The 20,124-nt window shown below is 34.5% G+C and overlaps 1 pseudogene; it reads left to right on the top strand.

Moving 5' to 3' along the window:
* The window catches only part of LOC126972915 (adenylate cyclase type 3-like), a 32,500-nt pseudogene extending 14,509 nt beyond the window's left edge, over nucleotides 1-17,991 (top strand).
* The last annotated feature ends 2,133 nt before the right edge of the window (nucleotides 17,992-20,124 follow it).

The raw sequence follows: 20,124 nt of genomic DNA, 5'->3' as shown, positions 1-20,124 counted from the left end.
GAGCCATTTCATGGAAGCATACGGGGCCGTGGCGCTCGGAAATAATCTATTAAGCGAATAGGGAATACTCACAGTCGAGATGGAACATTTATTAGGTATTTGGTACTCGGTATAAGGAACGTGTTTGCTCCATGAACATTTTCATGAGTAATGAATGGAGAACATTTTTATTATATTGGCATTTGTTTGCGAGCGTGTAATTACAACAATATATTGATAACTATTACAGGACTCGAAAAGGTTGACAAGCAAAATATCGTTGAGTATTGAGGCCGCACAAAGTTTATCGACTTTTCCTGTGAAACATTATTTTTTTTACATTGTAATGCTTTTACGTTAATGTGGTTAATACGTACCTACATTAATTTTGCCATAAATTATACAATTTTTTTCTTAATATAATTTTCTTTAAATGCTTGTATTATCAGCTATGTCTTTCTATTTATGACGACTTGATGTTTGTTTTTATAAAAAATAAACAGAGTAATGAAATCATGTACTTAAAGAAATCTTAATCTTAGATTAGAATGTTAATACTTACACTATAAATCAAATCAAATCAAAATCACTTTAGTCATGTAAATGGTCAGGTCATGGAAATGACACTTGAAGGTCAAAAAAAATTTGATTTTTCATTGTATTTACCGTTACTTCGTAAAGGATTGAGCTTATGAGAAGAAGTAGCAAGAAACTCATTGCCAATGTTTTAAATCAAGATTTACATTTTATTCATCGTTTTACAAATCATTTCAATTACAATATATTATGTTAGGTAATGCATTAAACATACTCAAACGTCAAATAGTCAATGCCTTACACGAGTAAGTCAAAAACGTAAAAGTCAGCCTAGCGAAACTCTCTAAGAACAAAGCAATTTACTCCATTATATGAAACGTGCAGTAATTGATAGATTGAGAGATGACGGCTATAATCTTGTAAAAAACGGAGATAGCCGATACTCACTACGTTTTAAGCGAGTGTTCGCTTTCAAACTTAGCCGGATTATACATCGTCGCCAATCGCCATACTGTAATTACTAGTATTTCAAACTTATGTCAAATCACGGCACGTTTCATACTAAACTAAATTTCAATTTATAGTTAGACAGTCCCGCTTCCTATTACGTAGTATTCACATCCTCTTTGGCAAATTTAAATTAATACAAAACAAAAGCAGCCACTAACAGTGACATTTAAGTGAGCACGGCGAAGCCTGACACGAGAACTTAACCAAACAACAAAACATAATCTTAATCTAAATATTCTACAATACACACCAAATACCTCTTTGACATTTCTGCTAAAATTTGTAAAATAAATTATATATGATTAATATAATTTATGAGTATAAAACTCATATTAAAATTATATTTCACAAAAAGTAATTAAAAGCATAAATCCTTTAGGGTAATCAAATCAAATCAAAATCACTTTATTCATGTTAATTAAGGAAATGACACTGATGAATGTTAAGTTTTCTTTTCTTTTTATATCCACCGCTTTTGAAGGTTGAACTTTAATAAGAAGAAGTGGCAAGAAACATATTTACAGCTTCATCTATTTACAAAGAATTTCAGTTACAATATATGTAAAGTTATGCAACAAAAATACTTAAACGTCATATACTCAACGCCTTACACGAGTAAGTCAAAGAAATAAATAAATGTAAATTAATACGTAAAAATAAGAGTAATTGAGTATAGTAGATGCATCAATCCACACACACTTATGGTGTAAATAATAATAAAAAAAAAGATATTTTGAGATCACTTTATTAACCATTATTAAAAATATAACAACATTTAATTTTAACACCATGAAGCAGAGTTTCTGGCTACAGCATCATTCTGCCACGTTCACCAGCATGACGCATCGCCTCCCTCGACCATATTAAATCAAACATCAAAATCATTCGAATATTGTTTTAGGTAAATTACAAGTCAACTAAATTTAATTTAAGAAAGCTAAAATTTATATTATACTGGTAGGATGTAGGTATGTACCTATTATAAATGCACTAAATTAAATTACTTAAAATAATTTAATACGATTATAGGTAGTTGAAAACCACTCTAGACAGCTATTGAACCACAAATGTATATATTTTGTCTAATTAATTTTAATACGATCTCAGATGGTTCACTTATACAGGGTCGAGCTCCAGTAGCCCATAAAAAATACATAATTCACTTTAATAAATCAATTTTCTTTCTTTGATTGTCTGAAATTTTGAATATTTAAATTATTTACTTCAAGTTTTAATGTTTATTTTTTTATGATCACGGTGAAGTAGTTACATGTTATCAATAAACTTCACTCACTCCAGCACGCGTCCTCACGTGGTTGCACGAGTCACAAATGCTTCGATTCCAAGTTCCATCGATCACATGGCTGGCTCACGCGAGGGTTACACAGTCACCGACATAATATGATACAATCTAACCTTTAGGCCGCTAGTTGTACCAAATAATATATATTACTAGCTGACCCTACAGACGATGTTCTGTACATTGATTAAAAATGAACAAAACATTGTTTTTTATGAATTTGTCAATAATTTTTCATAACATCAAGAATCTTTTCATAACGTATGCGCCTTGTTGTTATAATGAAATTGTTTCACAGCGGAACTGTCAAACCGTGTGTCACTAAATTCTCTCATAGAAAATATGTCCATACAAAACAAATATTGAAAATAAAAATAATTATGGGTCCCAAATCGAAATAACAACTATCCTATCTCTCAAGTTGGACCAAACTGCACTCAATGAAGTAATCCCTATAAAAATCCGTTCATTACTTTAGGAGTCCATCGCGGACAAACAACGTGTCAAGTAATTTATATATATTAAGATTTATGTATAGTTCAAAATTTGCGCTAGATGACTTTCATATTATTTTTGCGATACTACAATAAATATATTGAAATTAACCGAGGCAAGGACGCTATGCAACTTTAAAAATTTGCGTATTCTTGTATTGAATGTATTACCACTCCCTTTATGATATAGATAGATTTGATGACTAAAATTTGCGGGCAGGTTCTTCGAAATGATATAATTTCCATAAATTGGAATAGATTTTACATTTTTAGTCCCCAAAGAGTTGTAATAAAAGTTTTTTTCAGTCGTGTTCACATATCAGAGGTGACTCTAAGTTTCCTGAAAGACGAGTTCGAAGTGGAACCAGCACACGGAGAGCGAAGAGAGGAGATGTTGAGACAGGCGGGCATCAAGACATATTTCATTGTCCGGGTAAATAGAAAGAAAAATCTAGATTAGAAATACTATCTCTGAGATTATTTTAACTCTTCCAGTAGCGCATAGTAAATTATGTTATAAAAGTAAAGTATGGGTATGGATATCAGGTATATGTTGTCGAAAACTTTCTTTAGATCCTCTCTCTCCCAGTTTACTTCACAAATACTATTGATGAAGACGCTCAAGACTAACCTTACCTTTATAAATGAATTATTTCTTTTATAGAAGTGGAGGTTAATAGAACGTACTGGTCAACTGATATTAAGTGATCACTGTTTCAGCCAAATTCTACTGTAACGCCAGAGGAATCTCAGGAACGTTGCCGGGCTTTTAGAAAAGCATACGTGATTTTTTTAAAGGTACACATGTTCTATTGTCTTGGAAATACCGCGCAACGAGATTATTCCATTGTTTGGTTCTACGAGGAAGAAAATCGCTATGTGAGGGACAAGGAATTACAGACATCTAGATGGTGGGGATGTTTGGCTATTTTTAATAAAGGCACTATAAGAATTTTTTAAATCAGACTGGCAGATCCAGAGATAGGCGCATTTAAACAAAAGCTCTTCAGCTTTATAATATTAGTTGAAAAGTCAAGTAAGAACCACGGGTACTACTAAGTGAGCAAACATAGAAACTAGAACAGTTTTCACCAAAATTTGTTGATAGTTTGAAAACTGTGAAAACGGCTTGTTCTTTTTCGCATTGTTTTATGGACACTAACCCCCTTATTCATAATGGACCGCTAACTTTAAACAGCCGCTAAGGAGTGTTTTCTCTCATTCTGACTTACGTCAATAGAAGAAGACAGAGTGAGAGTTAGCAATGCTTTAAGTTAGCAGACTATTATGAATAAGGGGGTAAAAGTAAACACAATTGTCAAACATGAAAGTGGCAATGTATATTTAAATAAGATTTCTGTTTGTGTATAGTACAAAGGAAGCGACGAAAAATGTGTCGAAGGTGACACAGGCGGTGGCGAGTGGCCCGATGTCCTCTCCGACCTCAAAGACGACGACGAGGACTCTGTGAGTGCACTTGTACTACGCCTCCCAAACCCCCTCCCCCTCCACCTTCCACGCTTTACAGATGAGATAACTGGGACAGTAGGGCAGTAGGCCTGCGGCGCTTATTAACCTATTTAGTGCTCGTTGGCATTGCTTGAAACATAACAACTGTCATTCGTGAGACTCATTAGGAGCGCTCGCTCTGCATAAACAACCACTAATTCAACAATGGATGCTTTATGCTATTCTTGTTGTGAGTATCTGACATGATATCGATCGTTGCTTATTGAGTTCATTCTGTAGATACGCTTCGTACATTATCCGTAGGTTCTTTCACCGCAAGAAGAGACACAGCTTACCGAAGAAATGAAGATCCACGACATGTTGCAAGAGGAGCTCGTCAACAGAGATGATGATAAGTAAGTTTTTTATGTAGAATTAATTATCCGAGTTTCCCGGTACAATTAATATGACTCCATAATAGGACAAATTATAATTAATTATAATATAATAGTGACACACTTTTACACAAATTATCTTGCCCCAAACTAGGCAGAAGCTTTTGCGATGAGTTGCAAGACAACAATATATTTAATACGATATAATCACTTAAACATACATAAATACATATAAATATCCATAACTCGGAAACAAACATCCATGTTCATCACACAAGTATTTTCAACTTCTCTCTTAAACCTCTAGCTCAGTAGGCAGGGTGACTATATGGGCCGTCTCATAAAATTTACTCTGAATAACTAAATGTTTCTCAATATTTTATTACGTAAGCTATTATGTTTTATGTTTATTTAAATATTCTAATACAGGGTAGACCAAAAGTCCGTTTATAATTGGAATGATGATTAAAAAAAAACTAATTACAGTAGATCAAAATTGTTTATTGTTTTCGATAGTAAACAAAAGGGGAATTTATTTCTTAAAAATCACATCATCCATATGCAATCCTTCATTATTCTGGCACTGCTGCAATCTAGAGCGGAAATTTTCGATGACAGCTTTACGTGTTTCTGTTGAGATGTTTTGGATTTCTGTGCGAATACGATCCTTTAATTCGTCAAGAGTTACTGGGTTGGTTGGCTGGAATGCAGGGGTTTTTGATCACCATGACATAGTGTCACTCCAATAACGACAATTTTGTCTATTAACATGCCCATTTAGGTGGAAGTGTGCCTTGTTGAGAAAAAAATGTTTGTAAAACTGGTGAATCGCTCTACCATTTCGTTCGCAAACTGCAACCTAGTGGTATGGTCCTGAGGCCTTAATTCCTGCACCATTTGGATTTTATAGGAATGTAGACTTAAATCTTTGTTGAGAATGCGGTTTAATATATCATTATCTTGGCACGTTAAGGACAGCAGACCGCTATTTCGAGTTGATAGTCCAGGTTGGTCACGAACAGACGATTTTACTCGCTCCACGTTTTCGGTGTCCCTCGACGTTCTAGGCCGGCCAGACCTGATGGAGCTTGATTTTTATGTCGTATCTTGTAATGATTGCAAAACTTTCGTTGAGCTAAGGTCGCAGAATCGTTGTTTCGATAGTACTCGCGTACACAAAATGCACGTTGACTACCGCTAAACGACACCATGGTACTAAATTCCCATTGGCCGCTCTTGCAATGTGTAATCCTTCCACCCCCCTCCGCCGCCGCTGCTAGACGCGGCAACCGATTCAAATGTAAACGGACTTTTGGTCCACCCTGTTCTTAACACCAGTCTTAAAATTTGCACTATGTTGACATGGGTAGCTTAAAATTGGAGTAACATTGAAATTTCAGTCCTGTACTTATAGTGATGTGATTGAATGATGATGAATCACTATGGTCGTGAATAAAAAAAGGTTCAATCATTTCTTATTGAAAAAATAAAACCATTATTTTTACTTTTAACGCACCATTTCAAATTGTCTTATTGAATTTAATAGCACAGATATGGCACCGTAACAATTTTGTATTTTATTTAACAGGGAGTTGGCTAATGCGACAGGTCTTTGCTTGACGTTCAAAGAGAATGAGGTGGAGGATGGATATGCTCAAAGGGGAAATTCATATCCACAAGCAATTGGGGCTCCTCCGGTGATCGTGTTGCCTGCGCTTGCGCCGATTATGACTTTCGCAGTTCCAAGCACATGGACGTTCCATGCGTTATACCTAGCATTAATATTAGAAACTGGAGCACTGAATATAGTGTATCTAATTTTCTTCAGATGCGCAAAGTATAAGGTAAAATAATCTCGTCACATTATTGTTAATTTTTATTTTATTGTAAAATTACTTTCTTGCATTTCAAACTTCTTGTAAATTTATATTAATGGCATAAATTGTATTTATTTTCTCAAAATTGATTCCATTATATTCTTTTTGATGCCATTTCTAACACTACCACCGCTTCGGAAACAAATGGCGCTCTAAGTGAGTAGAAGCGGCGCAAGAAACTCTCCCGGCATTCTTTTTAAGTTAAATTAAGTTAAGTTATTAAGTTAATTAATATGTTTTCTTTTCAGGATAAAAAGATTTCGACGTTCTGGAAATTGGCGTGTGGCTTATTTAATATCATGGTTTTTGTAACGTTAAACGTTATTCCTTTAGTAAGTACGAAAGTGGCATTTAGTTAGTAAAAGTAAATACGTGTACTTTAACAACAACCTGTTACTTCAATTTCATAAAAGCTTAAAGAGATTAAGATTAATTAAGATCATTGCTTTTCAAAATAATTGATTGACTTTCTAAAAAGTTACTGTAGATTTCTGTTCCAACTACATATATTTTCTGCCGCGTTGCTTTGAGTTTGTGTATTTTTAACGAATTAATTTACTTAAAAACATAATCTGTAAGTATTTCAATGCATGCTTACAATTTTATGAGTAATATTTTTGCCAAATTTTCTTTCTACGACTGTAGTCTTTATCCAGTAATCTTATGCGAATATTTTTTTGTTATTTCATAAAGTATATACAATACATGTTACGATACAGTTAAAAATATTATGATGCGCAGATAAATACATCACGACCAAGAAACCAATTAAAGTTTATGTGATTATTAATCATAATAATGTGATTGTTGGATATCATTTTCTTTCCAAATGATTAATAAATCATCGGTTTGTGATACGACGTATTCAGGTTCACCCGCGGCGGTTTCTGGTCCAACCAATCTGTATACTTATGTATAAATTGATTTTTTTCTACTTTACGTGGCATTGCAACGCATGCCAGGTACAGTTAGCATAATGAAGAGCTAAGAATTTAAGTATTTTCTATAAATTTTAGTTTCTCTGTGGCTACCTCGATAAAATTGCTGAGGAGACGAACCTGCTAGAAAATACAATTCAAAGTGAGAAACAATGCTTACATACATCTTACTATTATCACGTAAGTACATAATATTATTATAATGTATGAAACTAATTTTACATAAGTAATACACAAACAGTAGTTTTTCAATGAGAAAGTAGGATTAACTAGGTAGCTTACAAATCCTCATGATATATGCTTGTCGTCGCCCACGTGTGCTTGTAACATCAGGGAAATTACAAGAATGTTGTTATACGGTCTATTTTCTGTAGTATCTTACACTTCTTTTAGCTCTGTAGGAGAAATAAATTAAAGTATTCCGATATCGTACCACACTCCGCAATCTGACATATCATCCTCACCATTTTGATGATTCGCGTTCTTCTTTACCGCCATTTTCTAGCACTTACTAGTGCTTTCCAGGTCGATACAACAAGGATACAGATACTTGAATGGTAGACAAAACTTGGTGTGGGGGCTACTGTTTCCAACATTAGACTACTTAATTGGGTCCATTTTGCCTGCAGTGTTGGGCAGCCCAGAGGTTGCATTCCTGGAATGTTCACAGTCTTCTCAGAATGACCTCGTATTTTCGAGGATTTTTGTCAATTGATTGACAACTCCTGTAGAGGTTTACACGAGATTCATCTTCTTGAGACATCCTCTTAGTCGGGTCACACACAGTGACGATAAGTCGACGTGTCAATTTATAGCGCAGGTATTGTATTTTCGACTGTGTGCAGTATGAGAGTTTTGCCCATCGGGTATTATGTAGGGTGTCGGTGAGATAGCGTATCCATGAACGTATTTGGCTGATAGGCAGTGGTAAGAATGGCGTTTGGCCAGTCAACTGAGTCACTGAGCCCCACCTTGCAAGTTAAACCGCTGCATCGTTACTCATTCAACAATTATGACCTTAATTCATTGTACAGTCGTAGTCGTAAATATGTTATTCTTCATCGTTGTCAGTGCCGCCATTCGGCCTAGATAATTTTAACATTGTAACCCAAAGCTCCTGTGATTCCTCTGGTGTCGTAATAGAGCATAGGTGGTGTCTTACCATCAAAGACCCAAACGCTCGTTTGTCATGAAAAAAAGTGAATTTTTAACATATTTTTACTGTAAGAATTCAAGACATGACCACCTTCTGATAATGGACGTCTTCTACAAACTCTCAACAAATACTGATCGTCCGCCAAATCATAGAGAAGAGCAGGGAGTTTAAGTGTCTTCAAGCTGTGGAATGTGCTAAAATTGGAGTTTTTGAATACATGCTGACCCAGAGCCTGTACACTGAAAACCGTTCCATCATCAGAATAGCCAATGAATGCTCCAATATGTTTCAAACTGAAAAAGGAGTACACCACGGCTGCATCCTGCAAAAATGGAGGTTCCGTTACTACTAACTTTGAGGCGACTTGTTACGTGACGTCACGGCTTAGTGTCAGTGCTCAAGTTTTACTATCAAAAACTGTAAACGAATAAAGAATTTAAGACCGGTGGTAATTTAAGTTGTAGATTTAAATGTTTCTGAATGGTATTTTAGATGGGTGTTGGCGTGGCCTGTGGTGTTTTGTGGGTGAGACCGTTGAGGGAAGGATATCGAGTGTTAATATTGCTGGCTGTAGTTATCGTGCACGCTCTGCCCATCCTGGCATACCCAGGACTACTTGGTCGATACCGCTTACCCTACGAGGAAATCATTGCATTAAACGCAACGCTACCTGAAACTAACTCGATGTCTGCTCTTCTGTAAGTTTTTCTGTAAACATTTCACGTAATATTATACGTAAAATTAAACACATCGTAAAGATAAATAACTTAACTAATTTGTACCTAATTTCTGGAGAAGCAAGACAAGATTTATGGATCATTCGTCATTCGGACGGCTGGCTTAGTTGGTAACAGCGCTGGGGCGTATCCCGTGAGGTGCTGTTTTGAATTTTGTGAAAAGATAAACTTGTATATTTTATCCCAAAAGTTAGGGAGATCAATTGAAAATAACAAATTGTTTAAATAAATAATCATAATCAAATACTTTTAGATACAAGTACCAAAATACTTTTAAATTGTATGTGTACCTTGAAATTTTCGAATTTACGCCGGATAGTCCTACATTTAACGTCAAATAACTCAAAAAGTATGGACATTAGAAAAAAAAATTTAAACAAAAGTTCTAGAGAATAAACAGATCTGTAAAAATGGTTGGATGCATTTTTTTATAATTCGAGTGTAGTAAGAGCTATCGGCCGAGATAGCAAAACCGGTTCATTAAATGGTCCATAAATCGTAAACAGTAATTTTACAAAAAAGTTTACACGAAATAAAAGGCGTGAAATTTTATTTTCTACAATAATTATTTTAATAACTGTGCCCTAAAGTGCATAGTTTCCGAGAATCCAAAAACTTTTTCTCAAGAGCTCCACCTGGATCTGCTAGCTATTGTGATTTTATGCTCTGTGTGAGTTAATTATTTTTACTGGCGTACTTAATTTAAACCACTTTTTTGAGATTTTCTTGCTGACCGTACTTTCTAGAACTGTCATTCGAGCCAGGTCCCAAATTAAGTTGAGGGAGTTATATGTATACCCCCTTAGATTAAGGATTGGTCTACGCTGCGGTTCAACTAGATACCGAACTACCTAAGAACATTAGATTTTTTATCACGGCAACTATTAGATGCTTGTGTGCGTGGCATCTTGGCACTCAGTGGCATCTCTAAAATTTTGTAACATACGCTTCGTGTTATTTTACATTTAAATTAATAAAATATTAACTGATGATATGTGATCTCAGTGTCTTTCTTATTTCTTGTAGTATTATTCGGCCAACCCAACATTTTAGCTTCAATTTTTAGCAAAGTTTAGCAGAACATGTGGCATGGCTACGTCACACATTAGTCCAGACTGGCTCGAGTACGCCCACTTGGGGGTAGTATTAGTTGCCGCACTTTACGACTACGCCTGCGGTATCTAGTTAGAGTGCAGCGGAGACCAATCCTTAATCTAAGTATACTCCTTATAAGTTATCCAAAATGATGACGAACAATGCATTTAGCAATAAACACTCAACAAGAAATAGTTAATAAGTAAACAAGTTGTTTATGTAATAGAAATTAAGTTATACTCGATCTTAGACTGTGACACATAAGGTTCAGATTCTCTTACGCTGGTTGGTTCTATGACTTTTTTTATTGTTTATGACTCTCACGAAAATTCCACGTGACCTTCCTAACAATATTATTGTCTTAAAATAATAAAGGCGGAAATGTTGTCAAAATCAAATAATTGCACTTTTTATGAGAATTATTAACATCATTTATAATTGTTGTTATTGTAATAATTTATTTATTATATTTTTTAAATTTGTAAGCTTACATTCGTAAACATTGCACATTATAGTCAAAAGCGTTGTTATTGATACTTGTGTCTCCAATAAATTATCATTTATCAACTGTATAATTTCAGATACCACTTCCATTCCGGGCGTCACGTGTTGATGTTGCTAATCATTGTGGTCGGCCTGATCATATATCATAGATATGTAAGTGGAAACTATAGTATGAATGCATTTGATCCTTTTCATATTTTATTAAATATTTTTTTTAAACTACTTTATTTAAGCTGGTATTTTAACTGGGCATACCCAAATATCAATACTCATTGCGTTTTCGTACTTTTTGATAAGATAAATTCAATCAAATGAAATTATTTTACGTGATGAATTAAACTATAAATATTACTGAAATCTGCATAACACTACTTATGTTAAATTACATTTCATGTGTGTTATATTTAAACTTTAATTCAACTTTTTAAATCATCATCTACGAGTATGCAAAGAGGTATAATATGATTATTTAATCTTTTTAAAATATGATAAATTGTAAAAATTTAATATTATATTTAAAATCTATGCTGACGTTGTGAAGAAAGTTACAAATGGCAAAGCATGCATTAATGAAAATAGGCTTCATATTGAATATAATAATTTATAATACATAATTATAAAAATATTTTTTACAGGCATTTCACCCATAATATTGTTGCAATTTTACAAAAATTATCTTGCCCTAAACTAGGCATAGCCTATATGTACCTACTGTGGCCGCAAGAAAACGATATATTTTAAAATTTATTATTCATAATAATAATTCGATATTCATGTTGTATTATTTTTTTAAAAATATGCTGATATTAATTTCTGAATAATAAAACAATTTCTCACATTTCATTTTTTGATATATACTTAAGTGTCAACTTCAAACGGCCATTTAAAAAAAAATCCAGCAAAATTTTACATAATCATTTAGAAATTAAATTAAAAATACAGCCTTTTGTTGTCAGATATTGACTCGAAAAAAAAAAAAGGCAAAAAATCACAATTTTATATCAATTTGATCTTCGAACTTGAGAAAATGAATTTATTCATCATATCTCCATTTACTTACACATTAAAAAGATTAAAATCAATATATTTCCAAATAAATTACGATGCCCTAAGTCAGTTTCTCGAACAGATACTGGATTACTGAGTGAGCGTTCCAACATTACAATACGACCGAGTCGTTTTGATTGTTTAGAATTATACTTTTGTATCTATTACAAAGGTAGTGCAACATTATTTATGTACGTGTAACTTTTAATGTTAGGAGTATAGGAATATGATCTTACGTACAAAGTGAAGTTATAGTTTGTAGCACGTTAATAATGACAATAAGCTTACTATGGTAGGTTCATGTGAAAGTGTTAAAAAGGCTTTATTTTTTATTTTATTTATTTATTTATGATATAAACCAGTAAACTTACAGTTTTACCCAAAGCGTTTACAAGCTAGTCCCAAAAATACAATTAAAATAACAAAATTAGATTTTAAATTAAAGGTAAAAAAATGATAAAATAATACAAAAATGTAGAAGTTATATAAAGTCTTTGGAATGGTTTTTTCATAGATAATGACTACTCCGTTTTAAGAGCAATACCTGGTGGACAGTGATCGTTGAAAACTTTCATTTGTGACGGTCTACACCACACGACATCTTTCTTTCGACTAGGCTGGCTTCCTTCACTAAAATCAATCCTTTCATGCATGCTCTTTTATTTATGGTACTTAAACACTATTTAAATTCACAGTAATTCGTACGTGTCGTATTCCCGTAGTGTACGAATCCAGCTTTAAATTTTCGTGCAAAAATACTGTACATATATTAATATAATATATTATGTCCTTATCTAAATCAAGTATCAAGACGTTATGGTCGCGTTACTTCAATCGTAATTTGCGGCGTGTTTTGAGTCATTCGCACAACGAGCGCAGTACTTGGCTACGCTTGAGCCCGGATTTTTGCGTGAAAGCTCTTAAAGGTCCATCAATTCAGATAAAAATAAGTCTCTTTTGGATTAAAGTGTAGGTAGAATAATAATAAATTAAATAAAAAATTATATTTCTTCCCTTGTAAAAACGTTCATATTCACATTCTAACTGGATTTTCGTGTAATTATGTTTCTGGGCACCGCATACCGCCTAGCGCAGCTCCTAGCGTTACGTTCGTGAGTGCTCGCTTCACTCAACACTAAGATACCCCGCAAACTGCAGACTTTTGATCGGCCGATAGTTTGATTGGTTTCTTAATCAGTATGAAGATGTATGAGAGTTATACGTACGCACATTATAACGATTCGGTATTGGCCGACCATTAAATAATTCGGTAATGGGCTACACGATTGCCTTCAAACTGAACCGTCAGTAAACTATCGGCCGGCTGTTAAATCAGTACAGCGCTCTTCTACGCGCGCACACCACCGATTGTTTAGTCGGCCAGACTCATCAATAGCCGATTTAAAACTTATAGCGAATCGTCCCTAAAACTGTCGGCCGATAGTCACCTATCCAACTTATCTCAAAATTATATAACAGTAAATTCCATAGTAATAGTAGTGTAGATATAAATTTTAATACATTTGGCAATTTTAAAAAATACGCTTTTGAACCCTTATAATTTGGAAGTATAAAATTATAGTTTTTAGTAATAGTTAACATACATATTGTAATAGTATTACTTAACTTACAATAATAATAAATGAAGGCAACGCTGTTCATACCTATAAGTTAGATATACAACTATTAAATATAAGAAATGTTACATTATAAGTAGTCATAATATTAATTGTATGTCTAGTTGGTAAGCCTTTTCTAATAAATAAATAAATAAATAGTTGTCTAGTGTGTGCACTCATCACAGACCCAACTGTTTAGTCGGGCCAGTGTGCGCACTTAACAGCCGAACTCAACCAAACTATCGGCCGATCGAAAGTCTGCAGTTTGCGGGGTCTCTAATCGACCGGGCTGTGTTTGTCAAATTGTCAGTGCGAGTCGGTGGAGCGCGCGCGCTACTCGCGCGGGATGCGCATGCGCGTGCAAGCGGAGCAGGCACGCGAGCTGCGGCGCCGAAACGAGGCGCTCGTACACAACGTTCTGCCGCCGCATGTGGCGACACACTTCATGGGCGCGCGGCACCACCACCGCGACCTATACAGCCAGAGCTACGCCGAGGTCGGCGTGCTCTTCGCCTCCATGCCCAACTTTACAGGTCTATTATATTCATTTTTTGGTAAAGAAATTAGTGACGGTACAGACATGTTGAGCAGTGACGATATCGGGCGATCAGTCGTAAAGCATCATAAAACGTCCACTGAGACTTAAAAGTCTCATGTATCAGTAAAATTCGTTCTAACAATCTTCCAACTGGATCACAATAGCTCTGTTTTGGAGTAGACTAATGCAGTAGTGCACTGCCCGGGACAAAAACACAGTTTTACTGCCACTAACCCATCGTCACGTGGCGGAGCTTCGCCGAGAGCAAGCTACGAGCCGTGGGTCTAGTCACAAGTGCTTTGGTCTTTTGCAGGAAATCTGTACCACCTAAGCACAAAACACTCGTATTTTAAAGGGAGTTTATCTGAGTATCCTGATTAAACTTCTTAGCTGGATCATTATCTTGTCATGGTTTGGCCAGTTTTAAGTACTGGTTAGGCAACATTTTTTAGCAAGATTGAGAAGTTCTCAAGCTATAACGTCATCAAATATGTTAAAACGTCCTTTTCTAATGCCTCGTCACAATTAATTAGTTATAATCTTGGTGTTCAACAGAAAAATGCTTTCGTCACTAGTTTTATACACCACCAAAACAGCTTATCTCTAGCTCAATTGTCTCCATGGAACCTTTGCATCATTATTTGTGTTTCAACGGACTTAGCACTTAATCTTTCTATAATTATCAGCAAAAATCTTGTGAATCTGTAATTACTATGAACCACGAGGAGTTCTATTAATATACTTAGAAGAAAAGACGATAGAAAACCTCACAAAATAGAACCCACGACCGTATTAGGCTCAGAAAATTATCTGTACTATGTCGTTATCTTTGCAAATCCAGGAAATTTTATTGATTCGGATCTTTGTGTGATTACAGAGTTTTATTCAGAAGAAACGGTGAATAATCAAGGTCTAGAATGTTTACGGTTTCTCAACGAAGTTATATCGGATTTCGATCTAGTAAGTATCTGTTTTCATCAAACAAATCTAAAAATACATTTAAACACATTCACTTTGTGAAGTGGATAAACAAAATAAAACTTTTGTTTACGTACTCCGTATTTTTATAACTGGTTTTAACTCGCCGTTTGTTTGTGTGTGTGTAAGACATTTTACACATACTACGTGCATAGAGTAATGTAATAGCATAAAGGAATGCATTCATCCGGAATTGCGGAAGGTATTGAGATTACAGTTATATATTTTAAAAAAAATGGTTTTTAGTTGTTTTTAGAGGTATTTGGTCAGCAATGTGTATTCATCTAAATATTATTCCTATGTGTATCTACGTATTATGCAATAGCATAAACACTACCCCCCCTTATTCATAATAGTCTACTAACTTAAAGCATTGCTAATTCTCACTCTGTCTTCTTCTATTGACCTAAGTCAGAATGAGCGTAAAAAACACTCCTTAGCGGCTGTTTTAAGTTAGCGGACCATTATGAATAAAGGGGTAAATAAATATATGTAGATACTAATTTGATTGAATTATTGTAGCAGGCTTCGTGATTCTGATGAACGGGTTACTACTAGCTAATTGTGATAGCTGGATGATTCAGTCATCAGGAGCTCTGATACATGTTCTTAATTTTAATATACATATAGTTATTATACTATTTATTTTCATAATGTTGATACACAACATGTTGTTGCTCCCATAATACATTTATTTATGTACCTACAGTGTATGTGGATTGATGCATCTACTGTACTCAATTACTGTTTGTATTTTTATTTATCATATTAATATATATATAAATTACGTGACACGTTGTTTGTCTACGATGGACTCCTTAACTAATGAACTGATTTTAATGGGGATTACTTCATCGAGAGCAGTTTAGTCCAACTTGAGAGATTGGATAGTTTTTATTTCGTTTTGAGACCCATAATTATTTTTAATTCCAATATTTGTTTTGTATGGACATATTTTCTATGAGAGAATTTATTGACGCACTGTTTGACAGTTTTTTCGAAATCATTCTTGATATTTTTTATGCAAATTCCTTTAAAACAGTATTTTTTATTATCTACAGACATCGTCTGTCGGGTCAGCTAGTAAATTATAATCAGTAGACCACATGACGAGCAATAGAATAAAAAATGTTCGGTAGTTTTGTTAAGTTTATGATTTCACTGGCCAATTATTATTTATAGATATATAAATGTATGATATATCATTATCAAATAAATTACAACTCAATTGTCAAAATCAATATGCAACAATGACAGACAAAATAAAATGGCCGAATCGATTTTTACAAAATGTTCAGGCAAGCATGTTTTGGCGTTACCTGCACTTTTTATAAAGAAGTGCGTGCGTGTCACCTGATGTTAAGTAATCAGTGCGACCCACATTCCCCTGTTGCACCAGAGGAATTACAGGAGAGTTGCCAATTTAGGAAGGTGTATGGAAGCGCTTATTTTGTATCCATCTTTATCTTCCTGCAATCACACCATTCCATAGTTTGGTTGTACGTGGGAGAACGTTCCTTGGAAACCGCACTATTTAGGGTTGACAGACGTCCAGGAATCCAGAGGTACCATTAGCCGCCAGGAATCAGGTCAAACTATTGTCCTTGTTTATAGTCTTTGTATTCTATGGCTTATTTCCAAAATTCATAGTTTTATTACCCACACATTTCTCTCTGTACCTAATGCGGGATTACATTCAGACGACGCCGGGAGCACAACCTAGTCTCTATATATTAAATGATCGTAACTCTGATTTACATTTAATCTTTATAAGGTAATGAAATGTAATCTAAATGTATGTTACACTTTACAACTGTGCTCATGTTATGTAAATCAACAATCAGATTTTATAAATTTGATAAATAGTTCTCAGGAATGTCCGTTATAATTCATTATTATTTATTGCAATCTGTTCTAGGAAGACTATATTCCAAACTCTTGGCATATAGATTACCCATCTCTTGGCACAGAACTATTTCGTTCCATTATTTCACTTGTTACAAGATTTATAATAATGTTTTTGCTATGGTATTGTGGTGTATAAGTTCTGGATCGCATGGGAGGCAATGTGAAGCAATGCTGACGTGTGTGATGTTATTATTATTATTAACAAAACAAACACGATACTATTCCTTGACAGGTAGTGAGTGTTTGACATAACTATAACTCACCCTTAAATACTATAGCTATTGCCTGTTACTTCGTCTGAGTGTCTGTGTATCTCTTAATTGTTTTCTATGTTTTAAGACACCTTTACATTTGCGAATTAATTCAAATAAAATAATTTAATCCTAAGCTTAAAATACATCAGTGAAAACGTGTGTTCTGTTCTCGTGTTCGACAAATCAGTTAAGCCGTTTCTGATATTACCTAGTGCAAACGCAAAACCAGTAATAATACATGTTCCTGTATAACTATCCTTTACAGAAATCGATCAACAGGTTTTTTATATGTAAAATTCAACTCATTACAAATTTCATTAAAAAGTGACCGAGATGATACTTCATGTGCTTTTAATAGTTCTAACTGATAAACAAATACAAAAAAGAAAAAAGTCTCAAAACTTTTATCGAACCGATTTTTGTTAGGTACTTCAATTTTATTTAACGTCTATTGAGACGGTTCTTTTGTATAACTCACATTTAATTGCTTTTTTTTATATGTTTTGCCACCCTTATCGGAGTCTTAACAAAATCGTAATATATTCCAAATAAGAGCCATAATGCAGGCTTACGAAAGTTTTAAAGAAAATTAAAGGTTATGAATCAACAAACATGCTCATAAGTAAAACTATTAACTTATTATATATGTTAAATTTCAGTTGCTGGAAGACCCTAAGTTCAGTAAAGATATCATAAAGATAAAGACCATCAGCTCCACCTATATGGCTGCGTCGGGACTAAATCCAACACGTCAGATGCAAGTAAGTAATATTTATTTGGCCGAATCAGCACCAAGGAATTTAAAGAACAGTATCTATCGGTGTAATAAGAGGCGACACGGAGACTTCAGTGTCAAAGCCGGCTTTATACCCCGTGGAATAGCGGTATTAAGTAATCGTCTAAAACTGACACCCATCTAAAAACCCTCTCTTCAAATAAGTCAGCTAAAAATATAGGAGACCTACCCCCTTATTCATAATAGTCTGCTAACTTAAAGCATTGATAATTCTCACTCTGTCTTCTTCTATTGACCTAAGTCAGAATGAGAAAAAACACTCTTAAGCGGCTGTTTAAAGTTAGCGGACCATTATGAATAAGGGAGTTAATCTATACTACATATCATTCTACAAAGAACAAACGCTGTAAAAACACCACGGTATCATTACCCATGTTTATAGTGGATGTTTTGCGATAGGCTGATAGCTCCACATATAAAGAATTCGGCGAAAAACATGTAGTGATATGAAAATATTCTTTTTGGCGCGGCGAGTGTACAAATTGATGTGGACAAAACCATATTAGAATGACGCGACACGTGAAGCTAAATCATAACGATTAAGTAATAATCTCGAAACGGGGTGTTTAACATACTCCAAGTACAAAATTGATTATAATTTTATATCTCATGTGTCTGTAATGTTTGGGGTGATATATTGTCACCGTCGGCAATGTTTAATGTGTCAACTATTTGTTTTATATTCATAACTAGCTGACCCGGCAAACGTTGTTTTGCCATATAAATAATTTTTAGTGTTCGACCGTTTTTTCTTAGAGTTTCTTTTTAAGCCGATGACCACGAAATAGTCATTTCATTTTTCGGGTTACTATAATATAGATAAGAAAGACACTTACAAAAAATGTGGCTTTCTATTGGTAAGAAAAATGTTAAAATCGTTTCAGTAGATCTAGAGATTATCATATTCGGAACGGAGACAAATTAAAAATCATGAAAATCAGTCCAGCTGTTCTCCAGATATAAGTGTTCGAACAACTGTGTAACGTATGTAAATTGGAACTCCACGCCTCTTCAGTATACGCTACGCATCACGCCAGCAGCAAATGCAGTTTCCACTTTGAAGCACTCGGAGCCAGTGGTACACCGTTGGACCCATTAAACATGAAAATATACAAAAATCATTTAAACTTATTTCATAAAATGCAATTAAACCGTAAATACATCGTGTCATGTTCCGTTATATTCTCTTTCGGTCGAACCTGACTAGTAAATGTAAAGATCTCACCAACTATGTCACCGATACACACATTCATGGCGAAGGGACATTCGCCAGTAGTCTTGAGCCTGACTGTATCATGCGAATACTATGCAATGCATCACGTGACATCACACGCTGTTCTGCACTACGCATTGCAGCACACTCGTTCAAAGGCTAAAAAAAAGCTTAAAGATTATATTATATTTGTGAACACTGGTCAAGAAATTATCGTACAATATTTTGTTCTTATTTTAATTGTGACGCGTGTTCTAAGTCTTAATAATTGTCTCATTAACTTTGCGCTGTTTTTTTAAAAAGCTTAAGGTAAGGCAATAAGGTTTAATTTACATTAATAGATGTTTATCGTGTAAATGTCGACAAATTTAAGTGTAAATTTAAATTTATTTTACTATAGTATTATGTATGTAGGGTAGTATCTGTAGGAGAACGAATTACCGACATAGCCCAAATGATTGCGAAACTGAAGTGGCAGTGGGCAGGGCACATGTTCCACGGACAGATGGCCGTAGGGGCAGTAATGTCCTCGAATGGCGACCACGTACCGGAAGACGTAGTGTTGGTAGGCCCCCTACAACCTCTTCGTTCGTGGAATGACAGTCTAATAATTAATCTTGATAGCTCAATTGATATCCAGCCCGCAGTGTCAGAACACTATACCTTACTACAGCTTATAGTTTACTGTGTATCGTGTTCTATTCTCTTTCGTCAGTCAAGTTGCTTGAAAAGGAGACTGAAGAAATCCGTATTAAAACAGGCCTTTTGCCGTTACCATTCAGATATAATGCAGGGCATTT

The sequence above is a fragment of the Leptidea sinapis genome, chromosome 27 (assembly GCF_905404315.1).
Source record: "Leptidea sinapis chromosome 27, ilLepSina1.1, whole genome shotgun sequence".
Classification (NCBI taxonomy): domain Eukaryota; kingdom Metazoa; phylum Arthropoda; class Insecta; order Lepidoptera; family Pieridae; genus Leptidea; species Leptidea sinapis.
Note: the sequence above shows the minus strand (reverse complement) of the source record. Positions and strands in the feature narration are given on the sequence as shown.